This window comes from Nomia melanderi, chromosome 6, assembly GCF_051020985.1.
Source record: "Nomia melanderi isolate GNS246 chromosome 6, iyNomMela1, whole genome shotgun sequence".
NCBI classification, from domain to species: Eukaryota; Metazoa; Arthropoda; class Insecta; order Hymenoptera; family Halictidae; genus Nomia; species Nomia melanderi.
This window is the reverse complement of record NC_135004.1, coordinates 5184760-5210838: the sequence shown is the minus strand read 5'-3', so window position 1 is coordinate 5210838 and position 26079 is coordinate 5184760. Positions and strand designations below refer to the sequence as shown.

Sequence of the window (26079 nt, the reverse complement as noted above, 5' to 3'; positions counted from 1 at the left end):
TCTGCGCGCCCCACACACTCGCCCCGGCTGGCCTCTCGCACACTTAGGCCTAAACACGCACCGACTCTCGCGCCCTCGCCGCGCCAATGCAGTTGACCAGCCACGGAATCAACCCTACATTTTCCTACCCGGCTTGCGCTTGTTCAGCCTAACTGTTCGTTTCACTTGGTCAGAGTGGTCCGTAACCGATACGTCGGGACGAAGGTGGTGTCGTCACGGTTGGTCGAAGACGAATGAGATTGCGAAGTTCGATACCGCAATTAACGGAGCCTCGGTACGAAACGCGGGTTCGGGAGTTCGTTTGCTCCTCTCTCACCACCAACCCCGCCGCCACCGACATGTGTAGACGTTAAATGGAATAATAAATCAGAGATCGTTCCTCTTCCTCGCAACTGGCCCGTGTACAGAGCCGCACCGGTCCAATACGACTATACTCGGATTATTTCCGTTGACATGCTGACTGCTACGAGAATCTTGGGTACTTTACATACGGCGTGATCGAAAAATTTGCAGATGCGATTCGCGGAACGCGGTAGGTGTGATTTTAGCGTATGAAGTTTGGGGATTTTATTAAATTCATTTAAATTCGTTTCAATTTTATTTTACGTTATTAAGCATATCTTTTTGATGTTAATTGTTTAGTCGTAATCGATCATCATCAATGATAGCTAATGTGTCAATATCGTACAAGTTGTTTCGGTGACTAGTGACTTTCCACGTGGCTGAAAGTGATTTGCGATAGCGCTGGATCGTCCGTGAATACGAAATTCCTTCGGGAAAGTTTCGCCGACCGATACGACGGGAACGTGCTCCACTTTTCTTCCTGTTTTCGTATCGGCCGCGTTACAAGAACTTCGAGTACGTGTCGAACGATTCCCCACCGCCCGCGGGTAAATACGGTAGGCGGTGCGGTAAATAATACATTTCCAAGCGCCAGTTGCCGCGTACACGGAGTACGTACACGGAAATGTGACTTTTATTGGGACCCGGAACAGAACTATCGGCTACTTTATTGATATAGAGCATAAGGATTAACACTGGAATCGCCAAACAGTCAAATCGAATATTTTGTATTTTTTTATATACGGATTGTAAGAGTATTTATTGATATTTTGATTCATTTTAGTTTTACTGTTACTAAATTAATTTAGTGAACAGTTTTTTGAAGAAGCACCTCTATGTTTTCAATAATTGTAAAAAGAGAAATGTAAATTGGGTCATTACGATTCTTCTAATTGTCCTAGTAAAAAGTCGAAGAAGTCTGTTTTGTATGAGTGGATTTTCATCATAAGAGGTGATATAAGTAAACATTTATTTTTCCATGTTTGCAGGAAGAGTAATATTCACGGCTAAACTAAAATTACGTTGAATATATCGATTCTCTCCTATTAAAAAGAAGTATGAACGAAGTGTACACGATTCATACATTCTGAAATAAGAACACTGTGGAAACAGGGAGTCACTGTTGCTCCGGGAAGGAGGAAGAAACATAACGCTGTGTTTTACAACGTGGCAACATTGCTTGAAATACTCAGTGGTCATTGGCTACCCCTCTTCGTGGCACGCGACCAACCGCTGCCTGCCAAATTCCTTTCGTAAAACGGAATATAGAGGGTCTAAAAGCTTGCCATAAGATTTCAGTGTTGCATTATGGAAATACTACAAGAAATATTATCTATATTAGGCACAGTCCAATGTATGGCTGAAAAAAATAGTGAACTAATTGAAATTTCTAAGTTCTCGAGAAAAAACGCTTTTCTGTAGCGTTCTTGGATTAAGTAAATACTAATATTATGATGACTAATATGAATTAATTAATATCATTAATAACATTGTAATATTTGTATTTAATTAATCCAAGAATATTTCACAGAAACCATTTTTCCTGAAACTTTAGAAATAGTAGTTAGAACGTTATTATTTTGTGTCACTAAAATATAGATACCTATTCAGTATACTTGTTCTCTGTAAAGTTTCAATGTTTATGGCGAACGAAAAGAATAAAATGAGCGAAAAACAGCGGACAATAAGTCAAAAGGCTTTGAATAGAGGTATCAGTTACGGGGTCAGCTATTAGACCATTCGTCCTCATTGAACGATTCGGCTGCTGTGCTCGTCGAAGAGAATCTTGGGTAGACCAACCAACCCGACTGGCCATTGTTGGCGGATTACACGAGGATTTCCCGGGGAAATTGATACACTGTTTGTCCTCATGGTCGCTATGAGGTTCACGGAATCCTCAAACTCCTGGTAACTTGAATAACCATTTCGCAACCGTGGGCTTGTTATCCGTATACATTTATATCCTGTCTTTACCTTCTTCTTGTCTTCTTCGTAACATTGCACGTTAAAGGAAGTAACACATCACTGTCTTGCGTGATGTGCATGCACATAAACTTCACCTTTAGAAAATTACGAATCAAAGTGACTTACGATAATTCTGAATTTCATTTCAATACCTGCAACTTTCTATTCATTTTTCAATTAATATACTAACTTAATTCATTCTTTCGACGGCCTTTAATTGTCAGCGATGCTGACGCTTTTAATAAAGTTCAAAGAAAATTTGTTAAATTATCATACACTTCAAATATTGTAAATATATATAACGAACTCCGAACTTCAAAAGTTGCTATTTATCTCCAGAAATTCCGGAAATCATAAGCCAATCATCAATTTGTATCCGTTCCTCAAGAACTACATACTATTTTCAATAAATAAAGATTTCGGTTGCACAGGATTAAACAAAAGTTTCACTAGAGGGAAAAAAAGCGAACGCTATCCCACAATGGTATTCCTGTTCGCAGACGTTCTGCGAAGCAGAAACACGCGTACGTTGACTTGCATGCTCGAAGTACGCGAAATATCGACGCGGCGGGCTGCTTCTATTTATCGCGATTTGCAAAAAGCGTGTTCCCGTTTCGAGCGTCATTACCATGTCTGGACGATACAACCTCCAGTGGGTTAAACGGCGGTGTTATTTCGTAAAATGAAATAAAGGAGACATTCATACCAGTCTTGGCCCTCCCTCCGCAGTGAACACCGGGGTTGAGTAATGAGTGCAAAGTTTCAGCTCCCCCTCGGCCTGTTGGCCCCTACTAACGGTGTTCGGTCTCTCCTTTACTCGGTTTCTCACTCGTCTCTCTTCCTCAGGCTCCCTTTATCTTCAGAAAGTTTTCTCGGCAGATCTCAATGTCGACGAACGCGCGTTTAATAAAATCCCCAGGGGTGAGTCCCAGCGCTCCCGTAAGAGAGCGCGCTTAAGCGGCGCAAGGTGGCGTGCATTTAAATTAAAATATTTTATTTTCTATTCGCGTTCGCGCGCGCGAATTAATCGTGAATCGCGGGCGTTAGCCGTTAGTACTTAGGCGTCCCGATATTAAATGAACGCGACGCGGCGTCTTCCGTTTCACGCCATTAGTCACGAACAAAATTGAAGGGGTGCGTTCTGCCAGGCCGTCTGGCCCGCGCTTCCAAGTATATTATCGACATTTGGCGCACCTATTCGATCGCCTCGGCAGTTTAGAAGTGGCCGTTAGCCTTGTTCGGGAGATTAACTATCGTCCCGGTTCTCGTCCGGATTGCTTTGGTCACTTTAAGATCCTCGAATTCTTCTTTCCGGTACGGTGAACTCGGAAGAAATGTTTCCTCGATACTTATGCCGGAATTCAATTACCGAACTCTGAAACGGTGCTTAACTCACTTGAAACTTCCCGGCGATCATTTTATCGTTTTGAAAGATGAACCCGCCTTCTGCTCGTGCGATCCTAACTTCTGACAAGTATACAGTGAAAGATTGCGGACGTTGATTAGTTGTTATGGACGGTCCTTTTTAGTTTCTCCGTGGTGGATTTATAGGCGTTTATCGCGCGTGAATGTTTTTACACATTGTACGTGGGATGATCGGAAAGTTAGTTGCATTCGTATTGAAACCAACGAAACGATCAGTATTTGAAGTTACTTTTTTTTATTTGAAAATAAAGTAAGGCTACGTTTCTTAAGAATTCCTGTATAACTTCAGAAATTAAACAGCGTTGCTACCGAGTTTCATCAAGTTTGATATATAAAAGTTCTAGGTTAATGCATCTTACTTGATTATAGGGGAAATGAAACTGTAAAACAATATTTCTTATGAATACACTTCCAGTGGATTTTACAATTGAAACTGACGTTCCTGTGGAGAAAGTCAAGTTTCGATATTATGGAGAAATAGTGAAACGATTTTTCACTAGAAAATATGCTGTTCGACTAGTCACAGGCGATATGTCGATACGATAACCTGGATGTTTTAGAAGTTGCATTATTCAGAGATTGAGAAAGCGAGGTGTTTCGGCAGTGATTTGACAAATGCGTCGGGTACGAGCGATTTAGAACATTTTGTTCGCATACTACTTTGAATCGCTGATTCATTTGTCAAATTGTGTCTCGGTAGATTTTACATTAATCGTGAATACTGTCATGCATGTCTTTCTGTAGAAATTCCGTTTATTATGATTATCTATGAAATTATTGGGTAACATTACTTTATTTATTGTTATTTCAGTTCCATTAATTGTTCTAACAGTTGCAATTAGATTCACTAACTGTTTCTCAACCCAGCACATTCTTTGTATACACCATTTTCATCAAACTCTATGCTCTTTTCTATTGAGGAAAATTAAACAAATTATTTTTCGAACTATGCAGAATTTAATAAGGAAAATAATCAAAACCTCAATGTTCTTAACAAGCTATTGAAAAAAAAATAATTTTCTTTATCAATTCTTTGTAAATTTGGAATTTCTAGTTCAAAGCTATGCAATTGAAAGAGAAAGAGCTTCACGAGGAGTTCTACGATGTCCCAGGATATATATATATATATATATATATATATATATATATATATATATATATATAAACAGTTCGACTATAATGTAACAATAGATTTGGATTAGATCTGACGTAATTGAATAAACAGATTAATAAACCGGATTAGAAAAACATTTTGGTAAATATGTCAAGTGTGATACAATATAATATAATGAACTCAGGAGGCTCGAGCTTTTATCGTTCTAGTGTTAATCGAGAACTCTAAAATTCATCAAACTAGGGGTTCTGTAAGCACGGCGTTAAAGCTGCTCGCACCATAGACATCGGCGCGCCGTTTTCGGGCCCCACGGCAGCCATCAACATACGTGCCATGATCAAATCTAAACAGATGGGAGTTACATTTAATCGAGTCACCTCAGCCGTCTCAATGTGTCCTAACCTAATTTCAACTCCCTTGATGTTTTCATACACGCGGCCTGTCGCAAGAGTGTGGGTACGTGTCGCATACACACGGAGCGGAAACGCGCGCCGCGCGCCGGCTGGCTCGGTCCTCGCCTCGCCGCTGTTCGCGAGGTATGCATCGGTGGTCGTGCAAAAAGCAGCCAAGTTTCGCGTAGCGTTAATTAAGCTCTTAAGTGTCGCCGGGATATCCCTACACGAGTGTGTACTTGCCGGTAACCCTTCATGATCTAAAATTAGAATTTCATCGCTCATAATTATATGGAAACTTCGTGTTTCAGTTAGGTCCTTTTTTCACCCTCTTTTTCTCTAGCTCGTACGCGCGCAGCCCTGCACGCGCAGCAGGGAGAAAGAAATTAACTTGTCATCGCGTTCACGGAAAATTATTTTATTATAGGTCGCGATAAGAACCATTAATCGTGATGTTAATTATACTCCCTTCGTTTCCGGCCCTTCCCACTTCTGCACTGTTCGGTCTGCGAAAAATAAAAGGAGTATGTTCCGTGGAATGAGACAGGAAACACAATCGTCTTTAGCGTTGTTATTAATTCGTTTTTTTTTCTACCTGGTTCCATTGCTGACATTAAACCGACATTTAAGTATCCAACGTTAATACGGCCACAACAGTGGGCTCGGCAGGGCAATCTACGAGAAAAAAAGTCAACTCAGGAATGAGATATATTGTCTAAATATTCTTGTTTCAGAAGGTTTATTGATACTGATAACACGCGTAATAATTAATTTAATATCTATACCAGCAGTGAAATGAATCCATAAAAACACTAAAGCGTAACATAGCGAGATCATACCTTCATTTTCGTTACAGAGAAGGTTATATCACAAACAACCAGTAGGTTTCTTACATTTTTATTTAGTACCTACGAAATGAACATAAGTAAACGCTTGCATAGCAGTTTGCACAGTCTTTTTGAATAATGCTTTATATAATAATCTCTAGTGATATTTTTAAATGCTATTTTTAATGTCACTCAGCGGTCTTTGAAATAGTAGAACTAACGAATTCCACGAGATTCGAGCTTGAAACTTGAATGATCGTTACTTTAAACCATATAAAAGCAATTTTCGCGAAAATCAACTGCGACCATCTGCGATCCCGTTCGTGGTATTTTTTTAAGTTTTTTTGTCGCCGCCGCGCAGTGAAAAAAAATGATGCATAAAATTATATTAAACGACCTTAATTATATAAAAACATTATGGAAATCTTTAAAACGATAGCTTAATTGAAGTATGAGAGACGAAATACAAATATGACTTTTTTCCTCCTAGATTGGCCATCCGGCACCACTGTGAACTGGCGAGGAGCAGGACTGCACGAAGGGGGCGGACAATTTCGAATTTCTAACTCACCCCGATCGCGATCAGCCCGCTCCCCCCGCGTTCTTCGCGTGCTGCACGGTCCGCGGCGTTTAATTATGAAATATGTATTTAGCAGACCAGAAAAGCGCACTTTCCGATAATTCATTATCAAACAAGTACGCGGAACGTTGTCGATTGGCGAAACAACGGGCATTCGGCACGTTCGCATTCTCCGAACATTCAAATTACTTTGTTAATTTGAATTTCAATCGGATATCTGCGCATAAAAGTCCTGGTTCCAATTAATCTGAATGTCCTAATTAGAAGAGCGCGCATTCTTTAATTTGTTTATTACAATTAACTGTTGTCACCGTTGTTTCCTCGATGACCGACGGCATCCCTCGATTTTTGTTCTCCGATTTTACGCGACCGCGCGGCGCGTCGCGTCGCATCGGAAAGCCCTGCTTGATTCCGACAACCTGAAGTACCCCGTGTTTTCATCAAAATTCGTCCCTGTCAACCGGGTCAAAGCTGCGCATTCCACGCGTATCTCTTTCCTCCCGCCGTCCATTTTGTTTCCTAGTTTTACCTCGCTTCCTCCGTACGTTCGCCAGAAAATTGTGTTATCAAAAATGAATTTCTATGCATCGCGGTGTACGCCGGTACGTGTCGCTTTTCTATGCTTTAATGTCCGGTGCTTTTTTTGTCGGTACAGTTAGCGCACAAGTAACCGGCAAACGGTATTTCAAATGCGACTGCAAGATATTAAAATTATTGTCGTTGGTTTTAGCAAACCATAATGTCATTTAAACGAAAATCATTTAAAAGGGAACGGAATTTTTTGAAACACTGGAAACGTTATTTTATGTTACAGTTTTCGATGTTGTATTTTATTTTACTTTACCACATTGTTACGGGAGATTTTATTTTGTCCCGTGTATACGAGCGAATTCAGTGTAAATAAATGAATGGATAAATTTTCAAAAAGCAGATACACGAGCATAATAGTATTTTAGAGGTACATGAACCATGGAAGATTGGTTAATTTTTGAGATATTCGTGTTGTAATTCTTTATATTAATAGTATAATTTATATTATATAGTGTAATAATAACAGTAATATTATAATTCTTGTCTTCCGAGAAGTCGAAACTCGTGTCGAGATTCGTCCACTGTATAGTAGGTGAATAGAAGTTAACTATTCATTTGGTAATCGTATAAATCCACAATGTCTGGAATGGTAAATAAATGTCTTCTCCCGATAAGATCTTTCATGAGCTTCATGAAATTTTTCGAGACAACCTAGAACCTATACTTTCTTCATAATCTCTGAATTTCGATTCACCTGTACGCGTTCGTTTATGGTCGAAGAAATAAAAAAATGAAGTTACATAAAATCATTTTAATGTTACAATAAGAAGTTCTTTCTCAGTTTGCCTACAGTCTAGATGCCGACACTCAGATTCCTGCTTATTCAGTCCGATGCAATGCTGTCTGAATGAACGACACTTCAAAAATTTCAATAAAGTGAGAAATTGGGTCGATAACAACCTCACCTTCAAAGCAACTGCATTTTTCCGGTGTACAATCGAACTCGTCCGAGAAAACTGAGAAGTATCACTGAAGCTGACGGCCATTATATCAATCGAGCGGGACACTGTAACGATATTATTTTAATGAATATTTCGGAGTGAAAGATTCGCAGAACTTCCTTGACGATCTAATATTATACAATCTATTATGTATTATTATCTATACTTACTATATGTTACATGCAACGTACATGTGATATAGAATTAAACAATTTTTACAGAGCCCGAACAGTGGTTTGAAAAGAAGCGGACTGTTACTCCGTGCGGCCGATGGGAACGAAGGAAGCCGGCCCCGCAATCAGGGACGTTCATTTCGATTTCAGCAATTTAAGGGAGCAAGTCGCGCGCCTGGGCGAAGACGAAGGCGCGGCTTAGGCGGGTCCTCGAGCCGCGACGACAATCGCGCGAACGCGCCTTAATTACGCATTAATTCCAGTTTGAGTGGCCGTTAAGTCCGAACCCGGTCGCTCGGTTACTCTCCCACGATTCTTCCCGCCAAATTGTACCTCCGGGGGTCTTAACTCTGACGTTCCGCCGCGGTTATTCCATTCTTCCTTTTCTCCTCTCTGTTTTCGAGTCTCTTGCTGTCAACTCTGTGTTCCTAAATTTTATTTGTTCAGTACTTAGGTTACATTGAACGCGTATAGGGCCAACTAGCAGACTGTGGACCAGTCATATCATAGCCGATTTTTACAAATTACGCAGAATGCATGAAACAGAAAATATATGAAATACAAATTCATAAAATACAAAACTACAATCTAAAAGTGTAGAAAGCTGGGTCACCGTGTTCATGGGATTTAGCGATGTTCAGTTCTTATTTGTATATCTGATTTAATGTCATTCTTCATTGGCGTTCTGTGTTACGCGACTGTATCGGAAACAAGGATCTATGAAAGTCTCGGTAGCTATAATCATTCAACTGAGCATCGCGAGTAGATGCTTCACCTTTCCTTAACGTACTTCTATCTTGCCCGTAGTCGTCCAAGCTGAGAGACCTGTGTACATAGACGAAAAAGGCTGTGATTACGTTGGATGTGCATACGGACAAGCTCGTACGTCCAAATTAGTCGTCCAAATCTCCGTAGATTCAATCGTCGCAGTCCGCACGAAAAATCAAACTGATTTGATCGATTCGCGTGTACGGACGAACACGTGCGACATCGGACGACCAATATATACGCATCCAATGCAACCGCTTACACTGTTCCTAGCAGAGTTTGATTGTTTCGTCCAGATACGCGTCCAATGTAACCGCAGCCTTATTCCAATGGCTTTGTCACGTCCGAACGCGTACGGCGGATGGAAAATGAAAAAGAAAAGAACCGAACAATTTATTATGCACGGGAAAGAGGTTCGATACGGCGGACTGATTTAGAATTCGAGTTATGTTGGTAATAGAGGAGATTGATGATCGTTCTTCCGTCGCGAGCGGAATAAAAAGGGTAAGAGAGAAACCGGCTCTAACTAACGCGAAACGATATTATTTATAGGGATGTTAAGGCTTTTTATAAAAATGAACGATCCGAGCATACGGAAATTTCTGTGCTTTTTATCGACCGAACCGTGTCAACGTTCGAATATTCTTGCAAATTGCTCGGAATCGCTCGACGAACGACAGGCGTCGCGTTTAGCGTACTGCTTCTTACACGAACCGACAAAGTAATATCTCCGACGATACCTTGATTGCTGTCTCATTACGTTACACGCGGCGTGAGTTGACGCGGCTCAAAAGACAACTTCATTTATATTCCGACGCCATTTCGATACTCCGCGAGCCGGCGGACGAATGGCGCGTAAACGACACTTGTTCACGAACAAGTCGGCCGTTCGTTTCGCTTTCCTGTTTAGCAACAAGCACGACGTTCCTCGTTGTTGTCGTCGAGCAAAAGTTAATGAGGCTGCAGTATTTCTTTTACGGCTATACGAGCTATCCCTTCCTTTAAAGGATTAGCCTCCGCGGCGCTGATCAACATGGTATCGGTATGTTCCGCTTCTTATCGCGTCTCTCTTTGAAACTGACGCGGTGGTTCGCTAGCGACCCTCTGTCCCATAAATGTCGCGCGCGGGAATAAAAGGGAAAAATCTCGAGAAATCTCGTTAGCAAATTTTCTTGGTCACTTTTCTTTGCGTGAAACACGAAATTGCGTTGCGTCAACGTTGTCGGGATGGCTGAAGTGTCGAAGCGATGGATAAAAGAGATAATAATAGTATTAATAATATACAAGATGAGAAAAGGTTGCAAGTTAAACGTATGAATGCATCGTCTCCTTAAATGCCATGACACGAGACGTAATGTTTCAAATGTAGGCAGACCAAGACTTTAATAAAGCAGACGTTTCAACGATTCTCATCTTAACGTGATAAGCGTTTAATTTAATTCGACGCGGCCGTAATGCGGCCGGTAATTGCATTCGAGACACAAGAATGAAAATTATTTTCCGCGTTTTAACCGTGTACATACGATAGAGAGAATCGAGAATAAGTTTCGAGCCGCGGCGGGGGTTTTTATCAGATTTTAAAATTAGAAACTACTCCATCCCAAAGTTCTCTTCGGTATCTCGTAACTACACCATTGCAGAAGTTTCGACGTATAATAACGGGGCCAAAGGTGTTTGGAGAATTCGTAATAAAATTCTTAAACCAGTCCGCGCGTAACCCAGTTTCGCGTGTATAAATGCGCTCCGTAAGTCATGCAAGAACGATCGTGCTTCACCGCGGCATCGACCGCTTATTTATTCGCCCCTTTTTCCCGTCTTCCGGATTTTTACGGTTTTCTGTTTCGCGCGGGGACACTGGGAACAATGGTTTCCCGAAACGCGGACACGGCCGTCGACCGTTTGCTTCACGGTCGCGACGAGCGTGACAGTGTCGGAGTGCTGTGAATAATTGAACGGTATTAGCTCTAGCACTACCAAGAGGAATACTCTACGCCATATCGTACCTTCTACATTTTTTCATTGGTCAATCTGGATAAAATTGTAAAAGATGTATTATTATCGTTTAATATGATGTTCTTCAATGTATATTTTCTTTCAGTATAATCTGAATGCTTTGCTTTACTTTGGAATACGATTAAGTATTGTCCGTCTACCACTTGATGGATAGTAGAACGGTACAGAGGTAAAACAGCTTTCTCGCAAAGCGTTTTGTATATAATTTTAATTGGTTACGTGGAACCGTACCAATGAGTAGCAAATTAATATCGGAAGTAAGATGAGAAAAGATGAAAACTGACCAATTAAATCTGCATTCCTTAGCCCAGCCATCAAGTGGTAGACGAAACGGTTAAATCTTCGAAAGACTATTTTGATATTCTTGGTATTTTCTACATAGAAGAAAATGTTTGCTTGTAATGAACGCAACATTTCTTTGCGTTCCAATGACTTGTTAAAATTGTAATCAATTCGGCGATTATAGTTGCGAAGAAAATTGTACGGCTAAGGGTAAATACTGAGCGTGACGGGAAATACTGGATTCCTTGAACTGAGTGGCGCCGATTTCGCGCAAGGCCAAGGGTGTACCGGCCGCTCGGACTGGATACGCGTATTTAAATGTTGCGTTCGATCCGCCTCATGCATTATTTAGTCGAGTCGGCGGGGCGTTCGTTTTGCGCCGCGATCGGGGCTGTCGCGTCGTGTCGACGCCGGAACTACGTACAGAACGCCATTCGGAAATAAACGTACACCATATATATATATCTACACATATATATGTGTGTGTGTGTATCTATACATATACATATATGTACGTGTACCGTATATGTATCTCTGGCCGTGCACGGTTCTGTATGTGTGGGAAAGGCCACGCTTGTGTTCCCCGGGCCACGGCGGTCGCATGAGAATGCATTATAGATAGGGCTTCTCCATGGATCAGTTCGATTTAGCAATTGTTCGACCGCCCGGCCGAATATACCCCCGATATATCTATCAATTTACACGCGTCACGGCGTTGACGCGGTGACCTGCTCGGCTTTTAATTGAATGCAATTATGACGAATGGTGGGCGCGACGCGCCGAGAAATTGGATTGCCACTTTCCCGTTTAATTCTCTTTGATCGAGACACTTCGTCGACGGCTCGATATTCGACGTCCGACGCGGAAAGGTTTGACGCGGTAAAGGGAAACGGTACCGAGCACAAGCGGGGACTTGATCTTATGCTCGGTCCACACTAGCGTTCGCGTACGGTGAGAATAAAATCACGATCAGTACGTAAACACTTATGAATCCGAGTTTTATTTTAGTAGTTCCGAATGTCACTAAAAAACAGAAATGTCTCGAGTACATTTGGAATGTGTTGATCTTGTTCAAGCTAATTTCGAAATCTACAATGAGTATTTACAGGTTTCGGAGAGGTACTCGTAACTAGTTTTATGTTAGAAATTAGAAGCTGACGATCGTTTCGTTTTTAAGATTCACCATTAAGATCATCGGTGTTTAGTGGCATGATTGAAACATTGTGCTTAATGTGAACAGCAGATCTTTTTACGAAGAGATGCGCGTAGAACCAAGCTCAATACAGAATTGGCTGCGAATATTCAGCGAGCAAATAATTTGTGATCTGCTCGGAAGCTGGTAGTTTCAGTGTACACACGATGTAGTCTCTGTTTCTGAACTGTACGTGAATACTGTTGTCCGCTGTGGACCCAGCATTAGAATCGGTCGAAGCGCACCGTCTGTATCGTTGACTCACGTTGTTGGATGAAGGGCTCGGTGAAATGAAAAATTCGAGGATTCGTAATTCCTGGCTGCGTTCTCGAAAATGCCAGTCGTTCGAAGATATTGTCTTATTCGCTATAGATTGGGTACGCGTTCCCCGGCGCCTCCGCGTCACCTATGACAAAAGAACTTGTGAAAACTCTATCTTGTTGAATTCAATTTAAACTTCGTCGTGCGGCCCACAAGAATTCCGCCGCAACTCATTCCCCATTCTCCCCAGGCAGAGCTGAGTCTACGTCGAACAAGACAACGTCAAAATTGCTATGTAAAACCGATCCGGAGAAAGATTCCGACGCGACCGGCTTGCCTCGGAAGACGCGTCCTTCGACAACGGTCCCGTCCGAAAGAGGTCCTTTACGTGTTCTCTGAACTTCTCGTGTCTAGCTGCTCAGACTACTACAGGGAAAGGGAAAACGAAACGAACAAAACTACTAAGCAGTCAAGATTGTTTGTAATTTTCTAACTGCAATCACTACAGTGCATTCCCGGATATTTCCATTGAAATTTCGCAAACTATAATATATTTTAGTTTAAGCGTGAATAAATCATCTCGCTTTAATTTTTCTAAAGGTTTCCTATACCTTTTTAATAATTACAAAAGAAGATATCTAAAATCCAAAACGGTTAGTTCCATTTTTTTTACTTAGCAACTATCGATATCTCAATAGTATGGAATACTCGAAATAAGTTTGAAAATATATAGTTTTGTTTCAGCTTTAAGGGAACACGAGGCAATGACGGAACATCGCGTTGCATAGTCAAACATTCGATCAAAACCTCGGCCGTTTAATCCCGCTGCAGGTGTAATTGCATCGCGAAACGGTAATTCGAAGAAACCAGTAAGAGCCGGCTAGAACGCGTTCCTTTGCTCGCGATTCGTTTAGTTCTCCTCGGACAAACGCGAACCTTAAACGGTTCCGTGGATTTCGCGGTTAAGAGGTTTGCCGGGACTACCGTGTCAGAGGGAATTTCACGCGTGGCGGTCTGGTGTGGATTCGTCGCACCGTTTCGCGACGGTGCACCCTCGCTGATGAAGCGAACTAGCGCAGACTAGTTCACGCGGTGCATTTTTTTCCCTCTCCTTTCTTCCTCCTCCATTTTTTTTCCTATTTCGGGGGGTATACTTTCGAGGGTGGATCGGGGGCGAGTGTTGAAAACCCTCGCCGCCTTTCTCTCCGTCCACCCGACCCCTCCGGCCCGGACGATGCACGGTATATTCGAAACCCGGGTCTCTCTGGAGTGGCTATTAATTCGGCACACTCTCACCTTCTGTCGCACAATAAGCGTGAAACGCCAATTCATATTCCGTGCCTTATATACTCGTTGTCGAGGACAAAAGTGTTCCTGCCCCTGTAAAGTGAACGGTGGGTGGAGCAGGGGGTGGATCGGGCGGGGGAGGATGGACGAAAAGAGGGGCGGGCCGGAGGTTGGATATATCCTAAACCCTTTGACCGTGCGAGCTCGCCAAAGTTCGCGCATACGTGTGCACGTCGTCCGCTGTGTGCATGCGGCTGCGTGCATAGACGCATATATTAGGGTTCAAAGAGCGGAGCGCTGGCGCGGCGGTGTGAAAGGTCCGTTATTCTCACCTTGGCGCGCCCGATCGCGTCCTCGAGCGGCGCGGCGTGGCGCGGCGGTTCGAGCTCTCCCCATTCAGCCGGACGGCACTAATGAGCAAAAAAATCTGTCGGCGAGGGCTGAAAAAGTGAACGGAAAAAAAGAGAAAGAGAAAAACGACATTCCGTTCGCCGAAATATTTTTCTCACATTCGCGATCGCTCCGCCCTCGCGTCACTCCCCTCGCCCGGCTCGTCGGCGAGCGCCCACTTTACACGTTTGGGCTCCGCCGCGTATCCGAGGGGTCGTTGTCTTTCATTACCGAAGTCCGGTGAACGGGGCCGATTAGGGGCGGGTTTTATCGAAGATAATTCCCGGTGAAACAGTCGTTATCACTGGTTCCTGGAAAAGCGTCCCTCCTCGTTCCCAGGACACCGCGACGCGTCCCGGCCCTCCTGACGTCGCGGTCGATCGCGATAAGGAGATCTTGTCGGCGGAATGGGGAAAGATTCGGCAGCGGCGGGTGACGAGAGGTTTACAGGAAAGAGACGGGAAAGAGAGCAGCAAAGAGGGAGGGGGACAGCGAACGTATGCACGGGGTGGCCCGGTTGAATCTCGTTAGTTTCGCGTCCTCTCTAATTGGTGCATCGATTATACCAATTATCGTTTCTACTCGAGAGATTAGCTAATTGCAACCTTCTCTCTCCCTCTCGCTCGCTCTTCGGCTGCATCCCGAGCCCTGTATCGGGCCGGCGTTCCTCTCGTCGGAGCGTACGTGTGTGCGCAACTGTACCGACCGTTGAACGTGACACGCAGCCCACGAGAAGGGTGTTGGTTGCACCGTGCAAGGGAACGGAGCGTTGGGCTTCTTCTTTCTCTTTCTTTCCTCTTTCCTTTTTTGGTCCTTTTTTCATGGGACGGGGAACGGAGGAGCGAGAGAGTGCATTGTGGATACGGGGTATTCATTCATCGGTATCGGGTAACCCGGTTTGGGCCTCCGGACCGCTCCTGTAGCCGCCGGATACTTGCTCGATAAAATGCTTCTCTTTCTCACTAGCTCTCCGTCCTTCTCCCTGTTCATTTCTCTTCGTTTCTTTCGAATAACATCGGGGACGCGTTGGCGTCTCCCAGCGGGTCTCATCTTCCGATTAGCCAAAAGTCTATTTAGCTTTTGGTTTTTGAACGCGGCGGAGCCGGATTCAAACGTTAAAACGCGTTCATGTGCATAAATTTCTGGGCGGGCGGGTGTCCTCGTTTTTTCCCTTGTGCCCCTTTTTCAACGAGCGTAATTTACGGGAGTATTTTTAGAAGGAGATGTTTTCGTGTAAATATTCGGAGCATCTATATTTTCATGTCGTTGAGCAGGCCACTGGACCGGTTTACCTGTTCACAGGGGCCTGGAACTTGCAGGTAGTTAACCGCGTGTAGGGTTCGCGCGGTTTCTCGTCCCGTTCCTTTTTCATCGTAACTCTTCGCCGCCGCCGACGTAAGACTCCGTAGGAGGATTATACATACGCGGTATACACGATATTTCTTCCGATCGCGCGCAGTCATGTTGATTGTCACGGTAATTTAACAAATTTTTCGATCGGACCGAGAACCGTTTGTGCACAAGTCCTATGATCACTCTTGAAATTGAGGAGCGAAGTTTGGAAAATATTGAGAGACTTATGTCACGTCCGCCGGATTCTCCGCGCTTTCGATAGAGTTAGGGGGATTCAAATTAGATCCGGAAATCTTAGGTTTCGCAGGGAATTGATAATCTCTTTTATGTATATATATGAATACTTGTATCTTTCAAATTTTTTATGTTTTGTTTTACTATAAGGTGTTAATTAATAGTAATCGGTATTATTAATATTGATATTATTAATAATATGCAACAACTGTGTGTGGTAAATATTTTTAAATATTTTGTACTCGGGCAAACAGTTCCGTAAATGTTATATGAAAGCATAATTATTCGTGATATGTCTAATGAAATACATTAGGTACAACAAATTACTACATATGTAATTTGTAATCACATATAATGATACATAATCATAATATTATGCGCTGTTAATAAGTTTGATTTCCTTCGATGTTTCAAGTAAAGTTACGAGTGGATATATCTTCAAGATCAAAGGATCCAAGTTCCCGATAAATTTCGATAAAATACAGTTTGAACTTTGCATCTCTTGACCTACTAATGCATAGTTTAAGACAAATCTTTCAAAGGTAATTTTACGTTTACTTTGGAAAATCTTTACCTTTGCCTTCATAAACGCAAGAACGTTCCTAGAGGATGAACGTTTTAAATGTTGAACATATTAAAGAAACCAAGAATATTCTGAAGTTTTAAAGTAGGTACTAAGGGTAAAGATCTAAAAGTAGAAAAGATTATATATTTTCAAAGAAACTCATAAGTTCATATATTTGGCATAGAATGGCGCTTGGAAAAGGTTATTTATTCTGTATGCAGTTTTGAATTTCGACGTTCCCGAGACGCCAAAAATTGTATTCGGTGAATGCCAGATCATTCGTAATCCGTTACTTGATTTTATTTCGATCAGACCGGTGGAAAATATTTTCCATTAATATTGAGCATCAATCTTATTAATGGATGCAGTACTTTTTAAAATAATACACCAAGCGATAATTGACAATCTAAATATTCCATTGTGTATCTAAGTTTACATAACCATTCACTCAATCCCAAATAACTCTTCACATATCACTTTATCTTATAATAGAATTCTCGTTTTATATAAGCTTCGCAAAGGTTTTTGACATGAAATATTACATACAGTATTAATAAACAAGTAAATGTCTAAATACAGCAACGGTTATAGTTATACAATGTCTAAATACTATTTTCGCACGCCAAGGGGTTATATCGCCGTCAATTGCGCGGGGAATCCTGTTTACCCGATCTATTACGTAATACCCATCATCCAATCAATACTTAATGCTGTTCGCGGTGCGGTAACCGATTCCGCAAACGGCAATATCGGATCGAAAGATAGAGAACGCGAAAGACATGTTCAAACGAGGGAGTGTAGGATTGTGCGAGGGATTGAAGGATTGGCAGTTGGATCCGCGGAACAGGGGCTGGTTACCTGCAATTTTACGAATCGCCGGCGGAAGGTTTTATCCCATTTCCAGGATAAACACGGCTGCGTGACCGCGTTTAGGAATCACCGAAGGCTACTCGGATCCGTTTTCATTGAAGTCCCTAGAATTTAACTGAAACTCGGCAAACACCGATAGCTTTGAATTGCATCGTTCCGGCCGGAAGGAACGGCGAATTCCTCAAACACGAAAAACGGATGGCGGCGGGGGAGGGCGAGAACAAGCAAAACCGGTCCGCGGGAAGCGGCGCCGTATGCAACTGGCGATGCAATCGGTTTATAGCATTTCGATTAGGCAGTTATAAGTCGCGGCAAGCGGAGCAACTCTGACCCGGACGAGGATATCGACTTGTCGAAACGGATCACCGAACAGGATACCTTTCGCAGATTGTTTTTAGGCGACCGCGGGTACACGCCGGAGCACGCTTATCGACTTCTGGCTACACGTTGCTCCCCTTTGCCGAGATACTCAACTTTCAATCGAATAGTTTCTTTAACCGAAAACCGCCGAACTTTCTCATTATGCGGAGTTGTTAGTTCGCCAGTTTGAGTTGAGTTTGGCTTAGCCAATGAGGCTGCTCGCCGCATAAGGCCCCCTTCATCCACCGCCGCCGTCGCCGCTGCCGCCGCTCCTCGGAACCGACTCCTTTTCCGCGATCTACTCTGCTAGTAGAAGCTGCTTACAACTTTTCCGCGCGCTACTTTAAAATTGAGCTTCACTCGGTCTGCTTCTGTGCGCGTGTGGGCATGTACGAACGATACCGGTGTATACACGGCTCTCCGTTGTGTCCGCGTATCGAAATCTTTCGCCCACGGCAGAACCAGGCGGAGGAGCTGGTACGCTGCGGAGGAGAAGACGAAACTGTCGGCGGCGCGGTTTCGAGGATGCTCAATGGATTATCAGAAAAGTTCGGCCAGTCGGTCGGTTTAAACGAATCGGCGATGTCTTAAGCTCGAAACACGGTGGGTTAAAGTTTCGGACGGCTTAAAGCGGTCCGTTCGTTAAAGCGGTTCACGCTTATTCGCGACGGGACCGTCGCTCTTGGGAGGAGGCTCACTTTTGCGATTGTAGCCCGCGGAATCTGAATAGACTAATTGGATTATGAGAATCTATTTAGAATGCTGGGGGATTATAGCGAGGTGAAGTTGCAGGAAAGCTACTTTCTTCTTCGATTTTTGTGGAAATTACAAATTTACAATAGTTAGTGATGCGAGGTATATAATAAACTGATGAATTTATTTTATTTAAATGGGATATAGAGTCTTCGTATGCTTTAACTTATTTTTAAACTATTTTTACCGAGACATGTTAAACGACACTTTTCTATAAGTTGTAAGATATCATTACTAAGTTGAAATTTTAAAAGATGTGTTTCGACATGTTTGATAAAAATAGTATTAATACATTAATACTGGTACGACTCCACACGTTGTCAGAATATTCCAGATTCATGTATGTAGGGGAAAACGTTGCCAAGGTCCTGATTTCGACAACGTACTCAAAAATCATAGAAATCAGGGAGGATATAACTTTTCTACAGATTCAGTCAACGCAGTATTATGCAAGTATGTACTTTCGTTGTGATTCTACATATTAGGATGTACTCTATATCATTGAAAATATGTAAAATAATGTTCAGTGACATCGTTTGTTTTGAGTGAACAGTTTTAAGAGGGAAACAACGAGAACGGATCCCTGTAAGTACATACACCTAGTCGAACAGTCTGTTTTCCTTGTACCATGATCGATCGCTTTACGCTGAGCTGAATCGGATCGCGTACTAACTAAGTTGATTAATGGTGGGTTTCTACTGGTCTGTAGCCTTTTGACAGTCGCGTTGTTTGTTGAAAAAATTGATCACCCGTTATTTAGTATTTCTTGTATATCTTATGCTTCGCAGCATGGATGAACCTGTAGTTACTTTAACTATTCATTTTAGTATTAGTAAACTACTATGTTTATGTGATTATTTAATATAGATATCTTCATTTCATCAGAAATAGAAGTAGAATGGCGTTGAACCGTGAGTTAGCTGCGGTCAATCGATTTCTACTCTCCCAGAAATAACACGCCAAGAAAATCTATTGTTCGACACAGTGATGGCTTCATCGTCGATGCGACAGGTTTCATTGTCCCATTGAAATCACACACCGTTAACTTCGAGTCATTAATTTGCTCGGAAAATGCTTATCCGCCGAGATTATGGATCGATTATCTTGCGAGACAAAATCCATCGCAGGGGGAATGGCGGCAAACGTAAATCGGCTACCTGTTAACCCATTTGCATCATTAACCTATATACACGTTCTTGGACTAAATTAGCTATGAATAGTCGATCAATATTACCATATTATTATGTTATTATCATCATTTACTAGACTATTATGATTTCATAATACGATATATATATTCCTACATTTTAATGACTCCAGTATAATGAAAGAAGAATTCGCCGATAATGGAATACATTTCATCCTGTCACGTAACGCAAATGGGTCAATGAAAGGCCCATTATAAAATACTCCTTTCCGTTCGTTCAACTGTGCCCGCGATCGTGTTCTTCGCGTGATATCTCAATGATACGTAACAGAAATCTTTGTGCGAAGAGTAAGTGTAATCCCCATTACGACATATATTTGCAAATCCAGTTAATGTTACTTACGCACCAGTTATTAAAGGGCGCCTCGGGATCAAAGGAAATTACGTTCCCTGGTACCGCATTAGCTATTTACGTTTCATCAATGCAGCCGGTCGTTCTAAGATTCTGTAATGAGGCCGCGGGTAACGTTTAAAGTTCACGCAAAGGAAACGCCGAATTTCATTTTGCCCCCCCGCAGCGATATTAACGCGTGTCCTTTAACCCCCGCCCCCTTAACTTGCCACCGATGAGGTAAGCACAAAATGGTTACGTTAGATCGACGGGTCCTATCGAGGGCCCCTCTTTAATGCCGGCTTGTCAAGCGGCAACTAAGAGTGTAATAAATGAGGGATGATCGCTGTCGACGACTTCTACAAGAAAAATGTCTATTGCGTAATGATGTGTTCGACGTTAGTATTATCAAGCATTTAAAATGATTTATTTGCACCTTCATATAAAAGTTGTAAGAACATACCTTTCCATATTTTGGCGTGACATTCAATACGCCTGCTGTACAAATAAAGATATTTATTTTTAAAGAAATATTCCGTTAAACAGCTCTGTGATTTCAGTACTCGGAAGGTAAGAAATTTAAAACCAATCATTTTGTTGGGTGTGGTTCTATGCTTACCAAACGAACGACTGCTGATTCAACACCCGCTCCGATAAAATGCAGAACCAAACGAACATTTGTGTCCATGCTCGGTAAATTATTCATCAAACGTGTTTGAACCTTTGAACAAATGCTAAACGTTTCAGCTCGTATTTCTTCGCATTGGTTCGCATTGGTTGCGAATATCCGCTCGGTTTTCGCTCACCACGCTACCAAAATTCGTCAAAATACGAGCTAAACGAGGATTCGTTCGTTTGATCTAAGCACGCTATTACGAACCGTCCAGTGATTAGTTTAGATTATAAATCGGCATCCAACCCTGAATAATCTTTCACAGTTACCATTCCCCTTTTCTTCGCTTCCTTCCTTTTTATAATTACATCCCTGTTTACTAGCTCCACTTTAAACGAGACACCAAATTCAGCCAGGAGCTTGGCAGGGTGCGCGCGAGGGGTCGGAGAGATTAAAACTAGCGACAAATACGGAAACAGGGCCGAGATTGCATTAGCATCGTCCCCTGTTCCGGCTTCTCTTTTTTCTTTGCTCCTCGTCCATTTTCCTTTTCCCATTCTTGCGAATTCCTCTTAGTCACCCGAACAACTCCGGCGTTGTTCCCACGCGCCGGCGAACCGAGTCGGATAAGGAAGCAAAGTTTCGCGTTGATCTTGCAGCCGCGGGAAAGAGGTATCAGGCCGCTGGTTGAATTTGCTTACAAGACAGAAGGCGCGGACGAAAAAGGGGAAAAGTCCATTGTGTAATCGGGCGAGCCAGCGTCCTCGAGCCCACCCCCCAGACGCGTCTGCGTTCAATTTGTCTTCCATTCCGCGCGAGCCGGCGTGTTTGCCCCGTCTCGCTCTAATCTTTGATGAGATCGAGAAAATTATGTCGTCCCGGTGATTCCGGCGGCGACGACTTTTCACGGACCAACCACCACCAGCATCCAGGGGAATCTCGTTACACGTACACACACGCGGACCCGGTGTGTTGCGAACGGACGGATAGGATTCACCGTAATAACCCTCGATACTCCCTCCGGGCTGCTTCGGTTCCTCGGGATGACGAGTGAATATCCACTGGCCCGTTTCACGACGCTCGCGAGCCGCGTCGTATCGGCGGTATCTTTACGGTCTCGTTAACGGCGTCGAATTCATTCCAACCGTTCTTATTGAGGTGGGCACAACAACCATGCTCGCGACTAACCAGCGACGGTGTTGCATGTTAAGCGGGATTCGTGATTTCGTCGATTCTTTGTTCAAATTTATACGGGCGTGTCGATTTTCATCCCGTGTAAGAGGATCGTTTCGCGTTCGCGATGCGATATTGCGTTATTATGTTGCGAGCAGAAGCGCGCAAGAACCCGATGATCGGTCGGGTCGGGAAGATAACAGATCGTGTTCCAGAAAATCTCGTAAATCTCGATTCATTCGAGATTCCTAAGACTGTCGAGTTAAAATCGCTTTAATACATTCGGTTCTAGTTCGACGAATTTACGTTAGTTAATTAAAGGAATTAAAATAGGTAAATAAATATATGTAACGAAATGAAGATGTGTAAGGTTTGAAATCGCAGTTATTAAAACGAGTATCGAAAGAATAACCACGATTTTTTCGCGAATTATAAAAATATTCAAGAATCTACCTGATTCGGTATTTTTTAATTGAGCACACTGTTAATTATAAAATTTCCGCTCAGAGACGACGTGTGACACGTTCGCGGTATCTTTGAACAACATCCCACGGTTCTTAACATTTTACCGCGACCCGACATATATCGTGTGGCACGATCCAGTTTTCTCGCTCGAATGAGTGATGAACGAGCCGCGATAAAATTGTGCTTCGAATTTATCGCGCGAAAGGGCAAACAACACGTATTTTTTTCGGATCTCCTGTTAGCGATAGCGCCCCGAGGAAAATAGATTGTATTTGTTTAATTGCGCTCGTACCGCTTGTGTATCTGTGGCCGTTTCTCGACACGAGACTAACCCTGAAACAAAACGCAAACACTGTAATATCGAAATATTGAATGTATCGTAAAGATAAATACCGACTACAAATAAGATGGTTAACGCTGGCTTTCACTATGCAATGTGGATTCAGATTCGATATCTGAAACGATTTCATTGAAAACTTCTCTTTATTCGAGGGATTCCGCCATTCGGTTATCAAGTTTATTACGCATCGCTCTACGAATGCTGGTCTTCTAGTTTTATGGTCGCCCTTCGAGTGTATCGATAGAAAAATATAGGATTGGACGTTGGTAATGCACGTCAAATGATAAGATTAGTCTTTTTCAAACATTACTCGCTAACTCAATGGGCAGTATACAAAGTGTCGTTTAAATATTTGATTTGACCATTATCTCCATATTAAGGGCTGAGTGTAACCTTATCATTTAGAAATTGCTAATAACTTTTATTGTTCAAGCATCCTACAGCCTACATTGCTAAACTACATGATCTGTGTCTTGCTTTCGTAATTACGCTCTCATGTCGAATCATTCATTGTATCAACATAGATGAGGCAGAGACAGTAAATTTTTATTTTATATTATACTTTCATACTTCTCTACATACGATCTGCATGTGTTTGCGTTTCAATAGTTGCCACTTTAAACGTCAACATTAACTTCTTTGCTCAAACTTATCGTTTGAATGGCTCACGGTCTTAAGGTTGCGAACAATGTGAGTCCGACGTCCATCTCGGAACGCTGTTTCGCGTTTCGCACGATTTACTTGATACTTACCAAACGTTGTTGTCGGACTCGGCCTACGAAACGCTGCGTTTTATGGACGGCCATTCGTGTTAACCGCGATTACGTGCTTTTGACGTTCGAACGACGACAAGCTTAACGCTCCCCTGGGTAAAGTGTAGGGGTGGATTTTCAGGCCGATTCCAAAAAGAATAAGGGGGCCGCAGCTAATCTCCAGTGTCAAGGCAACGGACTAGATCAGATACCGCGTACTCCTCGCCCGTTTCCATTTAGATAGATGCCACGCCATCATTCGTGGAACTTGTTGGGACTGCTGCTTTCAAGATACACCTCTGTATACATTACGGTAAACAATAATCCGGGCTTTCCCATCTCGCCAAGAAAATTCGTGCAATTCCCGAGCGCGGAGGATATTCTTCTTTCCATATCGTCGGAGAGAAGACAGTGAAGTATATCTCTTCCGTTAGAAAAAATTCGAGATAATCATCCTTTGAGATTGCGGTATAATAACAAACAATGAAGGACGATTTAAATGATAGCAAGAGGGTTTGGGATTTCAGCAGCGTATCGCAAAGAACTAGTTACCGAAAATAAAAAAGTTGAAGATTTTTACTGACGATACCGAGTAACGTTTTCAACAAATATTGTTCAGTTTCTGATAAACTGTCGAAAAATCCCCAAGAAGTATCCTACTAAAAGATCGTCTTTGTCCGCAAGGTATGACTGTTCCCGTATCACGAAGAACATTCCCCCAAGCAGTTGTTTAACGAGATAATAATTTCGCCGCTGCCTTCGAGTTCTGGGATCGGCTTCGCCTCGCTCTGCATAAACAAACATTACCTAGTAATCATCTGTACGCGACACTTGTCATCGCATGATTATCCCGGCCCGTCCGCAATGCTCTTTTCGCGCGCGTTATTATACTTCCACCGAGTTCGTACGCGCTTTTTAGATTATTCAAACTAACAGCAGTTCCCCAGACCACGTCGCAATATTTGGGTCGGCCGTAAAACTGCATACGTAATAAACGCGCGGCGGGAACTGCGTGGCGGGTGGGTTTGAAGCAACTCGGTGCAAGATATTCACCGGTGTTGGTCGTGAGGACGACGGAAGCGGCGATTGTTCTCCCGAAAAAGCTATCCGGCGCATCGGCTGGATATCGCGCGGAAGCGCATAAAAGCCGCGATAGTTTGTCACCGTTGCTGGGAGGAGCGGGAAAAGAGCCTTTCCACGAAAACCCCGGAGCAACCAGTCGGTACGTTATCCGCGCGTCGGGTATCGCGCGTACAGGATAACGTACAGCATCGTAAGAAAGTCGATTTGGCGATGTGTTACAGGAGAGCCGCGGCGGCACCCACTCACGCCACGTTCTAAATTCCGCGCCAGCATCCTCGGCGAAACGTACGGGGTAATGTAATGCGTAATGTACGGCGTAATGTAAAGCCACGGTTCTGGCTCGCCGCGCGACGCTATGGGAGGAACCAGGGTGGTTCGAGACAGAGGAGCGAGCGGGCTTAGTCTGGCCGATGGCCCAGCTGCCCGTAACGCCCGCGCCGCGCGCCGTTGTGTATAAATTCGGAACATCGTTCGTTCCCTTTAAACGAGAAGAATATCGCGCGACCCCTTTAAGGATCTGTCCCCGTCCACCCTATCTTTCTCTCTTTTCCACCCCTTTATCTTTCCGTTCGCCCTCTCTTTCTGCTCCCGCGAAAACGCGGTTATCCGACGCGTCGGCTGCTCGCCGGTCTTTCTTTTTCCCTGCTTCTCTTTCCCTCGTCCAGCCTCGCGTCCCGTCGAGGGTCGATCGCAAATGAAAAATCGTGTTCCGCGCCTTTTGTTTCGTCGCCCGCCGGAACGACGACGATTCCCTCTCGCTCGATTAACCGACACTTTTGCGCGAATATCAATTTCCGGGCGTGTCTGGACCGACACCTTTATCTCTTGCATCGCCTGTCCTTAAACGAGTTTATTTCCGGATTTTATGCCGTTCTTTTTTTTTATTTCGCTCCCCTTCCTCCGACATCTGCTGCCTTCCTTCGAGCGTTCTGTTGTTACTGTTCGCTTCGCTTGGTTTTGTTCCCGATTCGAGCGCTTGGCCGAGTTCGACAATTAATGCTTCGCGATTTCTTGAGTGTACGGGATTTGATCTAGCTTGGACGTGAAAAATTCGTCGTGTAAATATGCTCATCTCTGCATCTGATAGTGGATTTTATTTTTACTTCACGGCGAGCGGACATTTATTTCCTGATCCACGGTTTCTCACAGCGAACAGTTGCGGACGGTACGCTGTCTATCATTAAGTAATATTTTTAACGATCTCTCATTTCCTTTCAAATCGCTTTAATATTACAACTCCTGGAACAGGATTTTATATCCTAGACATGCATTTTGCTTCTGGAATTTATATTCGTTACAGACTTTTTATCTTCTTACACAAATTCCATTTATTATAGATATATACTAACAATGAACAGCGTAAAAAGAAAATAAATTTTCCTTCTAATCCCTGTTCAATTAAACAAATTGTATAGAAAGAGGAATATATACGTGTCA

General features: G+C 43.1%; 1 long non-coding RNA gene across 1 annotated transcript in view; it reads left to right on the top strand.

Annotated features, from left to right (window-relative positions):
• The window catches only part of LOC143174571 (uncharacterized), a 29735-nt gene extending 20813 nt beyond the window's left edge, over positions 1-8922 (top strand). The window contains exon 3 of the long non-coding RNA XR_012998727.1: positions 8399-8922. This is a non-coding gene — a long non-coding RNA (uncharacterized LOC143174571). The remainder of the gene's footprint in view (positions 1-8398) is intronic.
• Positions 8923-26079: the final 17157 nt, after the last annotated feature.